We start from the raw sequence: 17,753 nt of genomic DNA on the forward strand, positions 1-17,753 counted from the left end.
CAGGCGTCGTGACGCGTTTGCAAGTCACGGTGAAGGCTTGGCACCGGCCTTGTCTGCTCCCCCGGCCGTCCTCTGGGCTCGGCCGTGCTCTCCCTCCGGTCCTGGGCTCAGAGGCCCCGAGGCCCGTGGCGGGAAGGGGCGGGGGCTCCTGAGGCGCTGGTGGAGGTGAGTGGAGGGGCCGAGCCAGCGGGGGGGCCTGGGCGGGGGCTCGAGAGGCACCTGGGTGGAGCCGTGGCCCGTTCAGAGGGCACCGGGGCTCGTGGGGCAGCCGGGAGCCCCCGATGGAGGCTGAGACCCTGGACGCCCAGGTGGGGCTGCAGAAAATCTGCCAGACTGAGTTAGACACTCACTGGGCAACCGAGTCAGACAGACACGGGACTGCGCCCCGGGGGTGCCGCAGACACAGCCCCGCCAGCCCCTCGGGCCCGAGTCACGTGGGCCGGACACTCACTGAATAAACAGTTGCCAGAACCTTCCCCAGACAAGGCTGTATAGGGGCGCGAGAGTGCACGGCTGGACGGCCTCAGGCCCGGGAGGGCGGCCACGGGAGGCATCCTGAGCCCCGGGCCCCCTCCCGGGATGACAGGATGGCGGGGCCGGCGTGCGGGGCTTCGAGCCGCGGACACAACCCGGCCCAGGCCACGCGGCCACGCCGCCGGGGTCCCTAGGCAGCCCCTGCCCGAACTGGGGGCAAACCCATCAGCCACCTGCTGCGCTCGCTCCTGGCCCCTGGGAGACCACCACCCCCCGGCCTTCTGGCCCCGAGCAGGGACCCGGCTGAGCCAGCGGTGCTCTGACACGTCCAGGGCCGCGCCGGACAGGCCCCAGGCCAGGAGCGATGCCGTGTGGAAGTGAAGGTCTGTTATTTGGGGTGAATTCCTGCAGACTTGGTGGCACAGGGACGGGAACCCGAGAGCACTGAGGGTGTCGTAGGGGCGAGGTGGCGTGGACGCTGGGCTGGGCCGCCCCCCAGGTGTGGGGCGTGTGCTTGGACTCGGGGATGACAGGTCCCCCAGGGACGGTGTCCATCCGTGGCAGCGGCCACACGGAGGCTCGTCATGGCCCCGCTTCGCTGGGAATATGCACAGTGGGGCTGGGAGCCCCCCAGCACCCCGGCCGGCTCTGGGAATCCTTGGGGCGCCCCACCGCCGTCCACATGCTCTGGAACCAAGAGGAAAGGGCGTGTGCAGAGCTGGGATATGGCCACGGGAAGAGCCTGGACGGGGGGGCCCTCCCCGGGCTCCTGCTGCCCTTCGGGGGCTGGTCTTGAGGTGAATGGCCAGGGCCGTTCCCAGAGGAGGAACCCTGTGGCGCTGACCGGTTCACTTCTTTGAGGAGGGGTACGGCGGCAGGTGCGGCGGGGGACGAGGTCTCGGGGGGCTCTGGGCTCTGCGCCCGCGGGGGCCATGGGTGGGCCTGATACCGAGCACCTGCCCCAGCGGCTGCGGGAGGGCGGGCACAGAGGAGGGACCAGGGCAGTCGGCGGGGGGGCGGGGGGCAGGTGCGGTCACCCCGCGCTGCAGGGCTGGTCTGTGCTCAGAGGAAAGTCCACACACCCGGGACGCCGTGTCCCTGGCACCGCCGAAGCCGCCGTCCCCCCTCGTCATCGGTGCTGATGAATTGGGTGCTGGCAGGAAAACTAATTTTCTAAAAAGGAACTTGCTCCGTCAGAGTCACGGAGGGTGATGAGGTCTTGTGCGGCCCCGGCTGCCCCGTGCTGTCCTCGCTCGGACTTCAGGGCTGTGCCCAGGGGCCGAGGGGACTCTCCTCGCATCCCCCACAGGCCGCAGGTTTGGGGCCCAGGGGCCCCGGGCACCAGTGGGGTCGGCCGTGTCCTGCTTCACCCCCCACAGCCACTCGAGAGGGGGTCCTTCCCTGGAATATTCCCACCCCTGCTCCCCGGGACCCCCGCTGCAACCGAGCTCACCTCCCCCTCCCACGGCGCAGGTGGGACTCGGGCCTGTCCTGCCTCAGTTCCAGCTGAGAGTGAGATGCAGGCTGGGGCCAGGGGTCTCCATCCGCAGGCGGTGAGCCCCCCGAGGGCAGGGCCCTGAGGGTCTTGGCTGGGCCCTGGGGCTGGGGCAGTGGCCGGTGCTGTGGTGCCCGGGAAGGTGAGGGGCGGGGGCAGCGCTGCCAGGGGATGGAGCCCCTGTGCCCGGGCCCCCGTGTGCATGCGTGTGCTGTGCGTGTGCAAGCATGTGTGTCCGCCGTGGGGCCCCCACCCCCGCCCCCACCCGTGGCACTCCCCTGTCATGTACGGTCCCTGCCGGGCACGAGGGGCCGCAGCCGCGGTGGGCCCTGCGGGGGAGGAGGTGGGGGCAGAGCCTGGGCGTCCTGGGCATCCGGACATCACGTCTCCCTGGGGACGACTGAGTCATCCACGTCGCTGCTTCCCATGGACCCTGGAGCCAAATGCTTTGCTAAAGCTGGTAAAATGGAACCAAATCAACTGTTCAATGGATTTGGTCCCCTTCAACCAGCTGTAGCTGTGCATTGATCGCGCCGTCAGCCAGGCCGGAGGACACGGCGGCCACGCGGAGGCCACACGGAGGCCCAGCGCCGTCTGGTCGGCCCCAAGTAAGCGAACCCCCACCCCCCGCCGAGACCGGGACCCAGAGGCCCGCCTGCCCTCCTCCCGGGCGATTCCTCAGAGGTGCCCTCCCTGGGGCCGCCCGCGCCCACAGCCCTCGCCAGCTGCCCGTGTTTGCACAGCGGAGTGTTGCTGGGAAGCGCATCGCGGGGCCATGTGAGCTGGGTCTGGGCAGCAGCCCCTGTCCTGCCGGACAGACGCCTCCCCACCTTGGCTCCACTTTCTCCTTGAAGGTGACCTTGGCCCCGGGAGGCCGTTCCCAGCTAGGCGTCCATGGCCCTGGTGGCCGCGCGGGGAGGCCCAGCACACGGCCCGCCAAGGCCCCGCACCTGCTTGTGCAGAAGTCGCCTGAGCCGCCTCAGGCCCTGGGACCACCCGCTGCGGGGCCACAGGACACACAGGAGGTAGAGCCGGGGCTTCTCTCCTGGGCACCCGCCAAAGAGCCCGCCTTCGGATCCCGCCCGCACCGAGGACCTGGCGAGGCCGGCCTCCTCCTGCCCCCCGCCCTCCCCCGCCCTCCTGCCTGCCTCCTGCCCGAGGCAGCTCTCGGGCCGGTGTGGAATGCTGCACCTGCGGGGGCGCGGGCACACCCCTCGTCCTCAGGACAGGGAGACAGATCCTCACCTCCGTCCATGCCCGACAAGCCGATCGATCAGCTTTTCAGTTGACTGGGGACAGTTTGCACCCACCCCCATGGTGGCCAGAGCCGCCCGCCCCCTGCGCCCGGCCTCAGCTCCCCTCTAGCTGAAAGGCTGGCCCCCACGTCCACCTGCAGCATGGACGTCAGCTCCCGACTCCTTGGAGCGGTTCCCGGCGCCCTCCCGCCCCCGGCCGGCTGCCCACTCCTGCTCCCGTTGCCGCGCCTGACCACACAGATGCCGTGGGGTAGGAGGCCAAAGACCCCAGAGGGGGCCGGGTGGGCAGCAGGCGAGCTTCATGGGGCCAAGGGCGGGGCGGCCCCAGGAAGCAGCCCCGGGCGGCACGTGAACGGCGGGCTCCGTGGGCTCCAGAGGAGCTGTGGACGCTGGGAGCCGAGTTGCGTGATTTTAGTCGTCCTGAAACACGGCCCTTCCTTTGGGTTTTCTCACCCTCGGTCATGCAAAAATATAAAAGCCATTCCCAGCTCGTGGGCCGTATGAACGCGGCCCTCTGGGAGGCGGCCCTGAGGCCCCGTCCGCCAGCCCTGGGCCAGGCCGAGTGCAGAGGGAGCAGCAGAGGCACGCGCTGGGCACCGTGTGCGTGGAAAGGCCTAGAACACGCCCGGGGCCCCTGTTCTGCTCCTGGTCCTAGCAGTTACGAGATGCTTGATGAAGGAACGCGGGGGCGCCCGGGGAAGCCACTCGCCCAGCGAGGCCCAGCTCCAGCTCTCACCGAGCTGCGAGGGATGGGAGGAGGCCAACGAGCAGAGGGAGGCCCGGGCCTGAGCCCCGGCCGCCTGGGCTGCGCTCCTGGTCCGGAGGTTTACTGCGGGGCAGTCTGGTCAGGCCCCCGGCAGCCTGCACGGCTTTAGCTGCATGTGCCCACAAGCTAGCGCCAATTTCTGGAGCAGGTGTCCACGGGGAGCCAGGGCCCAGCTGGGCGAACACCACGCCAGGGGCCTGGAAGGGGCACAGGGACGTGGGTTCACCCAGGGGGCCTCACACTCTGCTTGTCATGGTCCTCTGGGCCCGTGTCCCCCTGGGGCCGGGCCTGTCAGGGGCCTGAGGCCCGTGCCTGTGGCCCAGCCGGGCTGGGTTGGCATCCAGGGGGCTGTGGGTCCTGGGCCCGCCTCTTCCACATGGGGTCCCTCCCCGGGCAGAGCCTGGGCCACTAGGGGTGGAAGCCGCCTTGGCTCCTGCAGGTGGTTCCGGGCTCTGCTGTGTGGCTTCCTGGGGGCCTGAGGATCTTGCCTCAGGCGAGGCTTTCAGGGATCAGGGGCAGCGGGGTGGGAGCCCCCCACCCGGAGGGGGTGTGAGGGTCTGACCCTGTCCCCTGTGCTCAGAGGGTCTGCGGGGCCAGCCTGCCCCTGCTCCGCGTCACCAGCTGCTCTGCGCACCCCCCAGTCGGCGGATCTGGCTCCCTCGTGGCAGCCCTGGTGCTGCCAGGGTCCCCCCAGGCTGCGGACTCCGTCCCTCTTGAAAAGCCCTGATGTCCCCGGGGGCTCCCGGCGCAGCCCCCGCGGCCTCACCTTGCCCGTGGGCCCGGCCCTCCGTACTCGCTGACCCGGGCCCCGCCATGCGTCCTCACGGTGCCCCTCAGCCCTGGCACCTGGCCGTGGGGTCCCTTGTCGGGGTCGTCCCAGCGCCGTGCTCTTGTGCGCCTGGCCAACGCCGACCTTGGGCACCCGGGGAGGAAGCTGGGGGACGCGGGTGAAGGCGGGCCTCCGCGAACCCGAGCAGGAGTCGGGGACGGGCCTCTCGACCTCGGCCTCCCAAGTACAACCTGTGCGCCTCGGCGCCCGAAGGAGGGCAACGGAGGGACGCGCGTCAGCACCCGGGCCCCAGGGCCCTGCACGAAGGCCGCGCGTCCCACGGCTCCAGGCTACGCTTCTTCTGGCGGAGCGTCTCGAGCTCGCACAGGGAGACGGCGGCCTGCCCCACCCCACCCCCCCCCCCCGCCGCCTCCCAACGCCGCCCCTTCCACATCTGCCTCCCGTGGTTCCGCGACCGTCCACGCGGCGGGAGGCGTCTTGGCTCAGCGGCCGGAGGCCTGGAGGCTTTGCTCGGGAATCCCAGTCCCGGCTCCCACGGGGCCACGTCCTGCCTACGAGGGCCCTGAAATGCCCGGTACGTTGTAGTCAAGAAAATGTTCTTTGAAAGAAATTCTTTCTTGGACGATGTTGAGAAGCTCTACGCAGCCCCCAACACTCGGCACGTGGACAGTGAGCGACGGTGAGCAAGGCGGCTTGTCCTGTGCCACGGGGACGGCGTGGGCACCTGTGGGTGGGGCGGCTCCCCTCCTGCTACTTCGCAGCCTCTGAAGAGCTCCGTGGCCGCTGGGGAAGGCGGGTGTGATCTCGGGGTGCAGCCGGCCCGTCATCCGCACCCCCGCCCCCCACCTTCTGGGGAAGCGCGGCCACTCTCGGAGCCGCTTGGACGGTGGCGCCGCTCGCACCGCAGGCAGCTGGGTCCCGGGCGCTTCTGCGTGTCGCTGCTGCTCGGTTCTGTCCAGGCCTCAGCGCTTACTGCTGGGGACACACCGGGCACACGTGCACACACTCGCCTGTGCAGGCTCCCTCATACCTGCAGGCACACGCACACACGAGGCACACGTGCACACGGTGACGTGCATGCTCACGCAGGTGCACACACACACACCCCCTCACATAGACACACCCCCCCGTCCCCGCCCCCCAGCACACAGACCCAATTCACTATCATGGCTTGGGGAGGTGGCCTAGTGTGGGCTGAGCGGGGCAGGGGAGGCTGAGGGAGGGCAGGGGTGCTGGGGGGGGTGACAGGGTCTGGCCCCTGGGGTGCACACGTGCGTCGGGGGGAGGCTTACAGTGAGGTGGTGAAGCCAGGGCTGTGGGCTCTCCGCGGCCACCCCGCAAGAGGAGGACTCAGCTCCCCCCTTCCAGGGGAGCCCCCGTCCCGTGTTCCTTCCCTGGGCCCCTGCACTCAGCCCCCTGTGCTCTCCTGCCTCGATGGGCCTCCACTGCAGCCCCCGAAGCCTGGGGTCCTGTCCCCACCCCCCCGACGTACCTTCTGTTGCCAGAGATCTGATCAGTCTCCTCCAGCAGTCTCGGTGACCGGCTCGGTACGTGGCGGCCCTGCGGGCGTCTTCCTTCCTGGACTTGCCTTGCGACTCCCGCTCACGGGGGTGCGTGCCTGCGGCCTGCTGCCCTTCACCGCCACACACACCGCGCTGCCCGGGGCTGGACCCCAGGGACAAGGGGCAGAGGCTGTGCGGCAGGGCCGCCCGGGGAGGGACGGGTCCACCGCAGCTCCTGCGTCCAGGCTCAGTGTCGCCGGGGGTACGAACCCACCTCAGAAGGGAACTTAGTGGCTCAGGGCCGAGAGGTCTGACCTTCGGGCCGGGTCCGGAACCTCAAACTAGGTGCCCAGAAGTGTGTAGGGCCTACACCTGGCGGCTCCTTTCCTCTGGGCGGCTCCATCTGGGCCGGGCCCCCCCCCCAGGCCGGGCTAAGGTGGCAGCTGCACCAGGCAGCAGCAGTGCACCTGCGAGAGAAAGAGGCGGGCAGGGGGGCCCGGGTGGACGCTCACGGGCCGGGCCGGGGTCACTGGAGCACGTTGGGGGTCGGGGGGAGGATCCACCGGAATCACTCGGGCTCACGTGAGAGGAACCAGAACACTCTTTGCAAGAGGAGGTGCGGGCCGGGCACACACAGAGGCCGCGTGGCACAGTGGAGGCAGCCTTCGTGTGCCAAGCGTGGCACGCACGTGTGGGCTGGCCGATGCCCGGGTGGGGGGTCACGTCTCAGCTCCGCCATCCTGGGACAGCAGTGGGTGCGCATTAGCTGCCTGCCGTGCAGGCTTCGACCCGACTGGTTTTAAAAAATAAGAAAAAAATGGAAACACTAGTACGTGGGTGCTCGCAACAAGAAGCAGGGGTCTTGTCAGCGTAACACGGACGACGTTAGGGCTGCCCCGGGGCTCGCGTGGGTAGATTGGAGGACGTCGTCCAGGACCGTGAGAGCCGTGAGACCGTGAGAGCATGTCCAGGACCGCTGGACATCCTGCGGCTGGCCCCCGGGTGCGGTGGGTCCCCCACGACGTGTGGGCCGCTGTCCGAGTACGCGGGGTGCTGTCCCAGGAGGGTGGGTGGGAGCACCAGGCGGGGGTCCCTCCACAGGCCTCTGCTGCCAAGTGGGGGGTCAGGCCTCCCTTGTCAGCAGGCTCGCGGGGACGGCCGTGACCTGTGCTCCTACTCACCATCAGACCGGGGAGCCGAACGACGAATCACGAGACATCTCCCGCCATGCAAAGCTGGGCCGTGTGTCTCGTGGCAGGCAGGGGAGCAAGGCTGAGTCAGAAGTTTCTAGATGGAGATTCTCCGTCTTCCAGCACCAACCAGTGGACGCATGACTGATGGAGAAATCGGCATCCTGCCAACGCCAGGCTGGCGTCACTGCAGAGACACCAATGACGATGTGTAGAGACGGGCTAGTCCGTCTTCTGTGCTGAGTGCCCTGTCCTGCCCCGGGTGCCCCATCCTCACCAAGAGTCCCATCCTCACCGAGTGCCCCCGTCCTGCACTGAGTGTCCCATCCTCACTGAGTACCTCATCCTCACCGGGTGCCCCATCCTCACCGAGTGCCCCCGTCCTGCACCGGGTGCCCCCATCCTCACCGAGTGCCCCCGTCTTGCACAAAGATGTCCAGCCGCAGCCCGCTGCCTCCCCCGGGAGCACAAGTGCATCTTCCGCAAACTGATCACTGTCGCCTTGGCTCTTGGGCGTCCCCCAAGCTGCCCAGCTGCTGGCGTCGGGGAAGCCGCCTGCCCTTCTGCGTCCTGCCCTCCCTCCCGATGGTCCCCGAGGCTCTTTCTGGAGCCCCTGGGGCTGCCTCTGCTGCGCCCCGTGCCCAGGGGCCTCTCAGCCCCGGCCTCTCGGTGGGGAGGTTGCGCCCACCAGGAGGCACTGCCGGGCAGGGCTGGACTCACACCACCCGTTTCTGTCCTGTGCGTCGCCTTTGTCCAGGTGGCCTGCAGCCTGCGGTCGAGGCCGCCCCTTGACGCCTCTCAGAGGGCGGGGTGGGGGGCACTGGGGCCTGGGTCAGCATTTGCCAGAAAAGCTGGCAATCTGTGGGGCCGCGCATGCCGCAGGGGAGCTGATGCCTCAAACCAAGGACAGAACTGTCCTCAGATAGTGGGGGCCACTCTCCCCCAGGGGCCTGGGAGCCAAAGCAAGTCATGCAGGTGTGGGGGCTCTGACCCGCCGCCCAGCTCGTCCTCCCGGGGGGCCGTGGCCGGACCCCTGCCCCCAAGGCCAGTGTCCCACGGGGAGAGGCGAGCGTGCGGGGGAGGGCAGGGCCGGGGCCGCGCCCACTGGGCCATGGGGAGAGGCGCTTCCGTGAGTGTAAAGGTAGCGCCGGCCCCTCGCGGTGTGTGCCCCACAGGACAGAGGATGGGGCGGTGCCCCCAGGTGGCCCCAGCCCTCGCGGGAGGTCGCATGCTGCCCCGGGCCTGCGACGGCTCTGCAGAAGTCCTGGTCTGCGACCGCGGGGAAGACGCCCCCACGCCTGTTCTCATCTGTGCATCAGGGCTGCCCCGTGCGGCTCCCACGGGAGGGCCAAGGGGCCAGGTGGGGCCCGGGGTTCGCAGCCTGCTGGGCGCGCCTCCATCCCCTCGCTGCACCTCTTTCCTGCCCCCTGACAAGCAGTCACCACAGTGGGCAATCTGGAGGCCGGAGGGTGGGACCCTTGGGTGCAGGACGTGCTCACTGCCCTCAGGACCTGCGTCCCGAGGAGCCCGCTCCTCTCCCTCCTGGGACAGTGGCCGCAGTCCCCTGAGCATGCCTGGCTCCTACGGCCGGCCCCCCCGTGCCCAGGGCCCCAGCTGACCCCTTCCCGGCCAGCAGAGCCCCCTCCCAGAGACCCCCCAGGAGCTCCCGCCACCCCCAGAGGCCTCATCCGCGGCACTGACCTTGCAGCCAGCCTCGGGGAGGGTCGTGGCAGCTCTGGGTTTGGCACTGCTCTGGCTCTCCTCAGTCGCGTCTGCAGCAAAAGAACCACAGAGTAATAAGGACGGTGGTGCCTCTGCGTATCCCCTGTCGTCAGCCCCGCATGGGACCAGGAGCTCCTGGCCTGGGAGGAGCGCTCGGCGACAGGGCACCGCTGAAGGCTCGGGGTGGGAAGGCTGGAGGCCAGCTTCGGGGCTGGCGGGCTTGCAGAGGACCCTGGGACCCATGTGACTGACCTTCTGCACCTGCCAGCGGGGGGCGTGAGCACGCGGCCACCGTGAGCGACAGAGGCCGGCCCCCTGCGCACCCCGGGCTGGTGCCGGTGGGCCAGGGTGCAGGGACGGCTCCCCTGCCTGGGTCCCTGAGCCCCGGGACTCAGCCTCCAGCCAGAGGGAGAGAGAAAGACCCCCGAGCGGCAAGAGGGGGGCCGTTAATCGGGGTCTGCACAAGTTAATGAACACGCCGGCCGGCTCCCGGCTCCTGGCGCACCTGGGGGGAGGGCGTCGTACTGGGGACTCCCGGATCTGAAGCAGGCCCGCCACGCCTCTAATACGCCGTCCGCAGACGGAGCTCGGACATGGATTATTCATGCGGCGCTGTATTAATTGTATTGATATATTAATAATTAATCACGACGATGCTAATAACCACCGTCGTGACTAGTCGAGAGCTGCTGGCCCACGTCCCCCCACGGGAGGTCCCGCTGGGGATGAGCACGGTGCCCCCGAGGGGCCGGCAGCGCGAGGAAGGGGCTCTGGGGAGCGCGGCCCACGCACAGCGCCCGCCAGCCTGTTGGGGGGGGGGGCACGGGGTCCCGGCTGCCTCCCCTCCGGCCGCGAGGCCCTTCCCCCCAGGTCCGTGGTGCCTTCTGCGGAGTGCGGCCGAGGCAAAAGCAGGCGCTCGGAGCCATGATCCCCCTGAGGGTTTGGCCGAATTTCTCTCCTTGAAAACCTCTGGACGCGATTCCAGACACTGCCGGGTTCCCTGGCACCGCTGCCCCCGCCCAGGCGGACAGGGCTCCGGGGCAGGGGCGGCCCAGGGTCCCCTCGGGGGTGAGGACCTGGAGGGCTAGGGCTCTGCTGGACACGGCCCCGGGGGGCAGGGCAGCCGCGGCTCCTACCGTGGAGCCCTCCTAACCCTTGACCTCCAGCCCCGGGCCTCGCTGCCACCCAGACCTCCCTCCTCGCCCCATGAGGCGGGGTGGGGGGCTCAGCGGGGACCCACGGGCAAGTTGGTGTCTCATGGGGGAGCCAGGCCGGGCTCCAAACCCAGGAGCCAGGGGGCGTGTTCCTGCGGCCTCAGCCCCCCTCACCGTCTCTCCCCCCTTCCCTCCTTCCCCCCCGTCTCTCCCTACCCCCCCCCATCTCTCCCCTGTGAAATGGTGGCTCCAGGAGGGTTGCTGGGTCGGTCCGCCGGAGGCCTGTCCGTTGCTGGAGCTTCTGCAGGCTTGTCCCCAAGCACACTGGGGGGCACTCAGCAGCCCCCCCCACCCACATGGGCTCATGTCCCCCACCTGCCGGGGCAGCAGGTCTCGGGCCAGAACTTGACACAATGAACACAGGTCATGCAACTTGCTTTTGTTCCCTTTGGCTCCTTTCCTCTGAAGGAGCAGAGCCCCCTGCGCGAGGATGTGGCCTCGGCTCGGGCCTGGAGGCTGGCTCTCCTCTTGGCCAGGCGGGCAGAGGCGCTGCTGAGCCCACAGGGCGGGCCTCTGCCCACAGCCGCCCCAGGAAGGGCCCCGGGTGGTGTCGCCCCAGCAGCGCTGGCCGGGCCCCCAGGGGCCACCTCGGGGACCGCAGGACGGGCGGCACAGCCCCTCTCGGGCAGCACTTCCCGTGGGTCTCAACGACCATGCTGGGAAGGTGGGGACATGAGCAGGTGGGGACTTGCTGTGGGACAGAGGTGGGGGGAGCCCTTTGGGGTCCAGGGGGCCCGTGGGACCTGGAGGCAGAGGCTTCCAGGAGAAGCAGAGGTGCAGACTCTGAGGGGCTGAGAGCGGTGCCCCCACAGCCTAGCAAGCGACAGCACGCCTCAAATGTCGTCGGCAACAACAGGGCGGGCTGCCGGAGGGCCCAGGGGACTCGGGGCTCCCTCCTTTGGGGGGGAGGGGGCGGGAAGCCCAGCCTGCATTGGCCCTGGAGCAGGCGCCTGGGGGTGCCCACATGCTCTCAGCCCGGAGGGGGAGGCTCCCTGCACGAGGACAGTGGGTCCTGGGGGGCCCATCACAGCAGGGCCGCCCCCAGCCACCCTGGGGCGTTACAGATGGGGTGGGTCTGTGCGCCCTGAGACCCGAGCACGCGGGGAGTCTGTGCCACCCGGAGGCTGTGTGCTCGTGGGAGGGTGCGCCGTCCCGAGGGGCTGCGATGAGGGGCTGTGCGGCCACGGGAGGGTGTGTGGTCATGGGTGGCCGCGGTCGAGGGACGGTGCGCGGGCACGGGAAGGCTCGCCGTCATGGGAGGGCGTGCACGGCTGCACTGGGGCCACTGGCTTTATTTTTTTTTATTTTTTTTATTTTTTTAATTTTTATTTATTTATGATAGTCACACACAGATAGAGAGAGAGAGGCAGAGACACAGGCAGAGGGAGAAGCAGGCTCCATGCACCGGGAGCCCGACGTGGGATTCGATCCCGGGTCTCCAGGATCGCGCCCTGGGCCAAAGGCAGGCGCCAAACCGCTGCGCCACCCAGGGATCCCAATTTTTTTTTTTAAAGAGAGTTTACTTATTTATTTGACAGCACAAGTGGGGGACTGGGGGGAGAGGGGCCAGCAGACCCCCGCTCTGCGCAGGGAGCCCCATGCAGGACTCGATCCCAGGACCGAGGATCGTGACCTGAGCTGAAGGCAGATGCTTCACCCACGGAGCCCCCGGGCACCCCTGGGCCATTTGCTTTAAAGTGTCTATACTCGCACAGGGTTTGGGCACCATGTGCTCCAAAGCTATGGAGAAGCTGCGGGCTGAGGTGGTTGGTGGCCAGCGGGGAGCACGGCAGGGGCACGGTGGGACAGGGGGCACAGTGGGGGGCAGAGCGGGGTAGGGAGCACGGTGGAACAGGGGCATGGCAGGGGGCACGGTGGGGTGGGGCATGGTGGGGTGGGGGCATGGTGGGACAGGGGGCACAGCAGGATGAGGGGGATGGTGTGGGGTACGGTGGGGTAGGGGGCACGATGGGGGGCCTGGCAGGACGGGGGTCACCGTGGGTGCAGGAGCATGATGGGGACTCGTGTACTCAAGCCTGAACGTTAAACCCGCTACGAGGGTTGCTTTTATTTAAAAAGTAGGCTAAAAAAATATCGGAAAGCAGAACTGGGGCCCGGATGGAGGCCCAGGTCCCGGGCCTGCAGAGACCCGCCTTCGGGCACGTACCACCCCCCCGCCCCGGGCCGGGTCACCCTCCTTGGCCAGGCCCCCCCGCACCCCAGGGAGGGCTTCAGGAGGGCCCTGCAGACGTTCAGCGGCTCCCCCGCTGGTTGCAGAGGCACCAGGTGCTCCCGCCGGCCTGCGGGGTACGCACAGGAGGGCCCTGTGGGTCACACCCCCGGAGCCCGGGGAACCCGGGCAGCCTGCGCGTGGGCGAGCACAGGAGACACTGCCACGGCAGCCGCGCCCCTGCTGCACCCGCATCCCCACTGGGCCGGCCGCAGGGACAACAGCGAGCTTGGGGGGCACTGCCGGAAGGGACAGGGGCGCAGGGGATGTTGACCTGCTGAGAACTTTGCAGGAGACCCGGGCTCTCAGAGGAAGGGGGATGTGCAAACAGGGGGGGGTATCGGTGGTTCCGAGAGCTGATTCCTGCAGATTTCACCCCAGACTGGCTCCAGCCGTGTGGGGCCTGCGAGGCTGGAGGCCAGAGGGAGGGGCTCCCGATCCCCTGATCGCCCGAGCTGGCCCCGGCCTCCACGGGCAGCACTGGGGGCTTAGCCTGGGGTCCCTGACGCGCAGCCTGGGCAGAGGTTTGGGGCACACAGCTGGTATGGAGGTGATGCCAGCAGGTGGGTGAGGAGCCGGGAGGGGGCCTCTGATGCTCGGTGAGCACCGCAGGGCCGGCCCACGGGGGACGCAGGCTGTCGCCCACAATTCCAGGCACCTCAGTCGGGGCGTCTCCGTCTGCCAGCGCCCTCAGCCTGTCCCCCATGTCCCACTCCCGGCCACGGACGTCCTCAGACGGGAGGTTCCGGGCCTGCGGTGGCCTCTGGGGTGGCCGCGGGGATGTCCACCTGGCCCCTGCGGCCCCTGCCGCGGTCCACACCGAGGGGGGCCCCGGAGCCGCACCCCCGGCGGGCAGCGGGCTGGCTCGGCTCGGGTTTGTAAATCAGCCGAGGCCGGGGTTTCGTGCCGCCAGCCTGCCGGGCAGCGGTGCCACAGCTGCCGAGGGGGACTGCCCGGCGGTGACTCATGTGGGCCTGAGATTTACTCTCTCGTTTTGGGCATGAATAACCAAGTTCCCACAAATCTGTCAGGGCTTTTGAGTCAGGTTTGCCAGTAAGAATGACCAAATCAAATCCATCTTCCGAGGCCTTCTACGGGGCCTCTCCTCCCCCACCGGCAACGCGGGGTGACAGGCAGCAGGTCCCCGGGGAGCTCACGGGAGCCGGGGCAGGGAGGCTGCCGCGGGACACCCTCCTGCACCCGGGGGCCCAGTGTGCGGCCCCCAGGCTGTTCCCTGGCCCCCACCCAGGCAGCTCCGACACTGGCCCCTCCCAGCGTGTTGCCGTGTCCTGGGGGCCTGGGCCCCTATCACCTGGAACGGGAGAGATGTGGGTCCCTCGAGGTCCGGGTGGTGGGCTTGTGGGGTGACTCGGGCAGAGGACGGTTCCTGCCAGCAGGTGGCAGGGGCTTGGCCTCCACCCGGCACCTGTGTTTTGGGGAACGGGGTCCAGGCCCAGGGCGGGTGCTGCTCCTGGGCGTCTCCCTACTTCCTGCAGCGCGTTCCCTGCCCCAGCACCCTCTTCTCTGCTTATCAAAATTGACTTATTTTTCAAGGTCAAGCTCAAGGTCACCTTGTCCATGAAGTCTCCGCGCTGAGTGGCAGCCTCCTGGTCTCCAAAAGCCCCTTCTTTATGCGGCAAGTTTGGCTGGCAGCTCGGCCTGGCTCAGGGGCTGGCTGTTTGCACATCTGCTTCCCCACACAGACAGTCTGGGACTCTGGCCCTGCTGGTGCAGAGGTGACCCCACACCTGGCACCTGGTGGCCAGTGGTCACCTCACCTCATCCTCACTGTGGCTCCAACTGGGGGAGTTCGGCTTCCCAGGCCACACAGCACTTGGCAGGCAGAGCTGGGGCTCGAGTCCAGCCCAGGGTGGCCCCACGATGTCAGGACCTCGGGGTGGGGCCCTGGGTCTAGTGAGCCTGGAGAACTCAGGCGGACGGGGGGACTTAGGAGGCCACAGGTAGCATGGCTCCTGCAGGGGCGTCTGCTGGGCATTGTCAGGCCTGTCAGCTCCCCACACTCCTCACGCTGTCCCAGCACGTGCCTCTGCACAGGCTCCCCGACATCCCCATCTCACAGATGGGGAGAGTGAGACAGTGGACGCCACCTGGGTTGGGTCACACAGCCGGTGAACAGGATCAAATCAGCCAGCTCGGTCAGCACCAAGGGGCCCAAGGGGTCTGGCAGCAGGCGAGCGGCTGCAGGGGTGACTGGGTTTCACTGGCATCTCCCGTCCACACTGGGAACGGGGACCGCGTGCACATGGGTGGACTGCAGGGGGCTCTGGATGCCACCCGAGGCCACTGGGTCAGAGCTGGTGGGGCCCCAAGTACGCCAGCCAGCCGGGCCGGGGGGCGGCCAGTGGCTGCGGGCCATCCGAGGGAGCCTTTGCCACACGTGAGCCAGCGCCTGGCCACAGCCAGAGCTCAGCCCCTGCGACAGCTCAGCCCCTGCCCCTCCGTGTGCAGGCGCTGTGGGGGGTCAGTCCAGGACGGCATCGGGACCCCCCAGGACCCCGCCTGGGACCTGTCTGCACCCCCCACTCCTTCTGCTGTAGCCTGCTCTCCTGCTCTCCAGGGCACCGCCGCAGCCCGCGGCCCGCAGCCCTCCTGACCTTTGTCCCTTGGCTGCTCTGTTTAAGGGACCCCGACTTGCGGGCCAGGAGGGAGATTTCCCTGCAGGGCTTTCAGCTCCTGAGGGCACCCCAGCGAGGCTTCCTTCTAAGAGACACCCGCAGTCAGGACAGCAGGCCGAGCTGTGTGTGCCCGGGGTCAGGGCGGGGCCGGGGGGCCCGGCCCTCGCTGGGGGGTGAGGGGCCCCTGGGGGGAGACCCTGCAGCTGGACTCCCTCTCCAGGGCGCTATGGCCCAACCCTGTGGACTGGACCTTCGAGGGCTCCCCTCAGGTGGCCCTCCTGGCAGCCAGACACACAACTGGGGGGGCCATCCTGCCCCCCAGGAATGCTGCCCAGCCCGGGTTGGGGACAAGCCCTTGTCTGGGCGTCTTGCACCAGAACCTGTGGCCCTCTCGGGAACCCTTGCCGAAGGGGGCAGGACGGGGCTGGCGGGGGCCTGGAGTCATGGCCCCAGCCCCCAGCCCCAGCACCAGCACCCAGCCCCAGTCCCAGTCCCAACCCCAGTCCCCAGCACCCAGCCCCAGTCCCCAGCACCCAGCCCCAGGCCCCAGTCCCAGCCCCAGTCCCCAGCACCCAGCCCCAGTCTCCATTCCCAGCCCTAGCACTCAGCACCCAGCCCCAGCCCCCGTCCCCAGCCCCAGTCCCCAGCCCCAGCACCCAGCACCCAGTCCCAGCACCTGGCCCCCAGCCCCAGCTCCCAGTCCCCAGCCCCCAGTCCCCATCCCACAGCACCCAGTACCCAGCACCCAGCACCTGGCCCCCAGCCCCCAGCACCCTCCCCCAGCCCCACCACCCAGAACCGAGCACCCAGTCTCCAGCACCCAGCCCCCAGCTCCAGCACCCAGCCCCAGCACCCAGCACCCAGCCCCCAGCCCCAGCCCCAGCACCTAGCACTGACCCCCATGGCTGACGGGAGGCCGCCTGGGCTGTGGTTCCATCAGCAGGACGCAGCTCTAGGCTGGAGCCAGAGAGAAGTCGGGAGCTCCGGGGGTGGGGGGCGGCCCAGGACAGCGCCCCCCTGCCCGGCCCCGAGAGTAACTCCGCGGACCCAGACGGAGGGGGGCACGCGGCTCCGGCGGCCAGCGAAGGGGGCAGCATCTGCCCCCGCCCGGAAGGCTGCGGTTACTGTAGCACCGGGGAAACTGAGGCCCGCGGGCTAAGCCTCTGCGGGTGTGGCGGGTGGGCGGCCCCAGGTCGAGGGCCCGGAGCGCACCCCCGGGGCAGCGGCACAGCAGGGGAGGGCACCTCCCTCACCCCCCCGCAGCCCGGACCCGCCCCGCCCCGTCACCAGGCCCCCAGCCTTGCCCGGCGCCCCAGCCCTGCTTGGAGGGGGCGGGGCCAGGGCGGGGCCTGCCGCTTCCCCCCTTCCAGCCCCTTCCCGCGCCCCCCCCACCCGCCGGAGCCTTGTCACAGTCGCACCCAGCGGCACCCTGGAGCCCTTACCCGCCAGGCCTGGACCCCACGCAGCGTCCACCGCCAGGCCGCTGTCCCGTGGGGGGGGGGGAGGGGGCTGGAGAAGCCCCACGTGAGCGCAGAGGGGGGCCATGGCCTCCCCAGGCCTGGGGTCAGGTCCCCTCCATCCTTCACGGCTGTATGCACCCGCAGGCGCCTCCACCTCCGGTGCCTCAGTTTCCTCCCAGGACAGCGGGAGCAGGACGCTGCCTCTGTGGGCCACAACCTAGCGGGGGGTTGGGGGAGGCCCCGATACCTGAGCCGCTGAGACACTGTCAGGTGTGAACACGAGCAGGTGGGACTGACGGGCGGGTCCAGGAAGGCGGCGCCCAGGGGAGGCGGCAGGTGCAAAGGCCCTGAGGTGCCTGGGACAGATGGGTGGTCCACCCCGTGGAGGGAGGCCCTCCTGGCCGGGGCCGGGCTGAGGGGGCCGGGGACACATCCCCGAGCTGGCCGGGCTTACTCCACGGGCAGGGGCAGGGGCAGGGGCAGGGGCGGGCAGGAGGCAGGCCCGGTCCCTGTGTTCATAAGATCCAGTTGGCTGCCGCGGGGAAGGCAGCGGAGCCTGGCGGCAGTGAGGACGCCGGGCTCCCGGGGACCTCAGGTGATGTGCTGGCAGCCGAAGGGGAGGGGACACCCCCTCTGTTCTGAGGCTGGAGGCACAGGCTGGAGAGTGGACGGCGTGAGGTGAGGCGCCTCGGCGGGGGGACACCCAGACCCTCGGGCGTCGACGGCGGAGCTTGGGGCGGCCTGGGGAGCCGGCGGACGGCGGTGCCTGGCCTCCCCGCGTCTGGGCCGTCCGCTGGGCCTTCAGGGGGCCAAGCAGTGGCCGTGGGCCCAGTGGGAGAATTCTGGAACGGGGGCGTGAATTTGGGGTCATCCACACGCAGGTGACCTGTGCCCCGGGGCCTCTGACACCACGACCCGAGGAGGAAGGGTGGGGCGTGGGGATAAAGGTGGAGTCAGTACGACAGAGGTCGCTGGTCAGGGGACAGCAGTTTGGTCCAGATCGGTAGCGAGCTTGTTC

The sequence above is a fragment of the Canis lupus genome, chromosome 24, assembly GCF_003254725.2.
Source record: "Canis lupus dingo isolate Sandy chromosome 24, ASM325472v2, whole genome shotgun sequence".
NCBI classification, from domain to species: domain Eukaryota; kingdom Metazoa; phylum Chordata; class Mammalia; order Carnivora; family Canidae; genus Canis; species Canis lupus.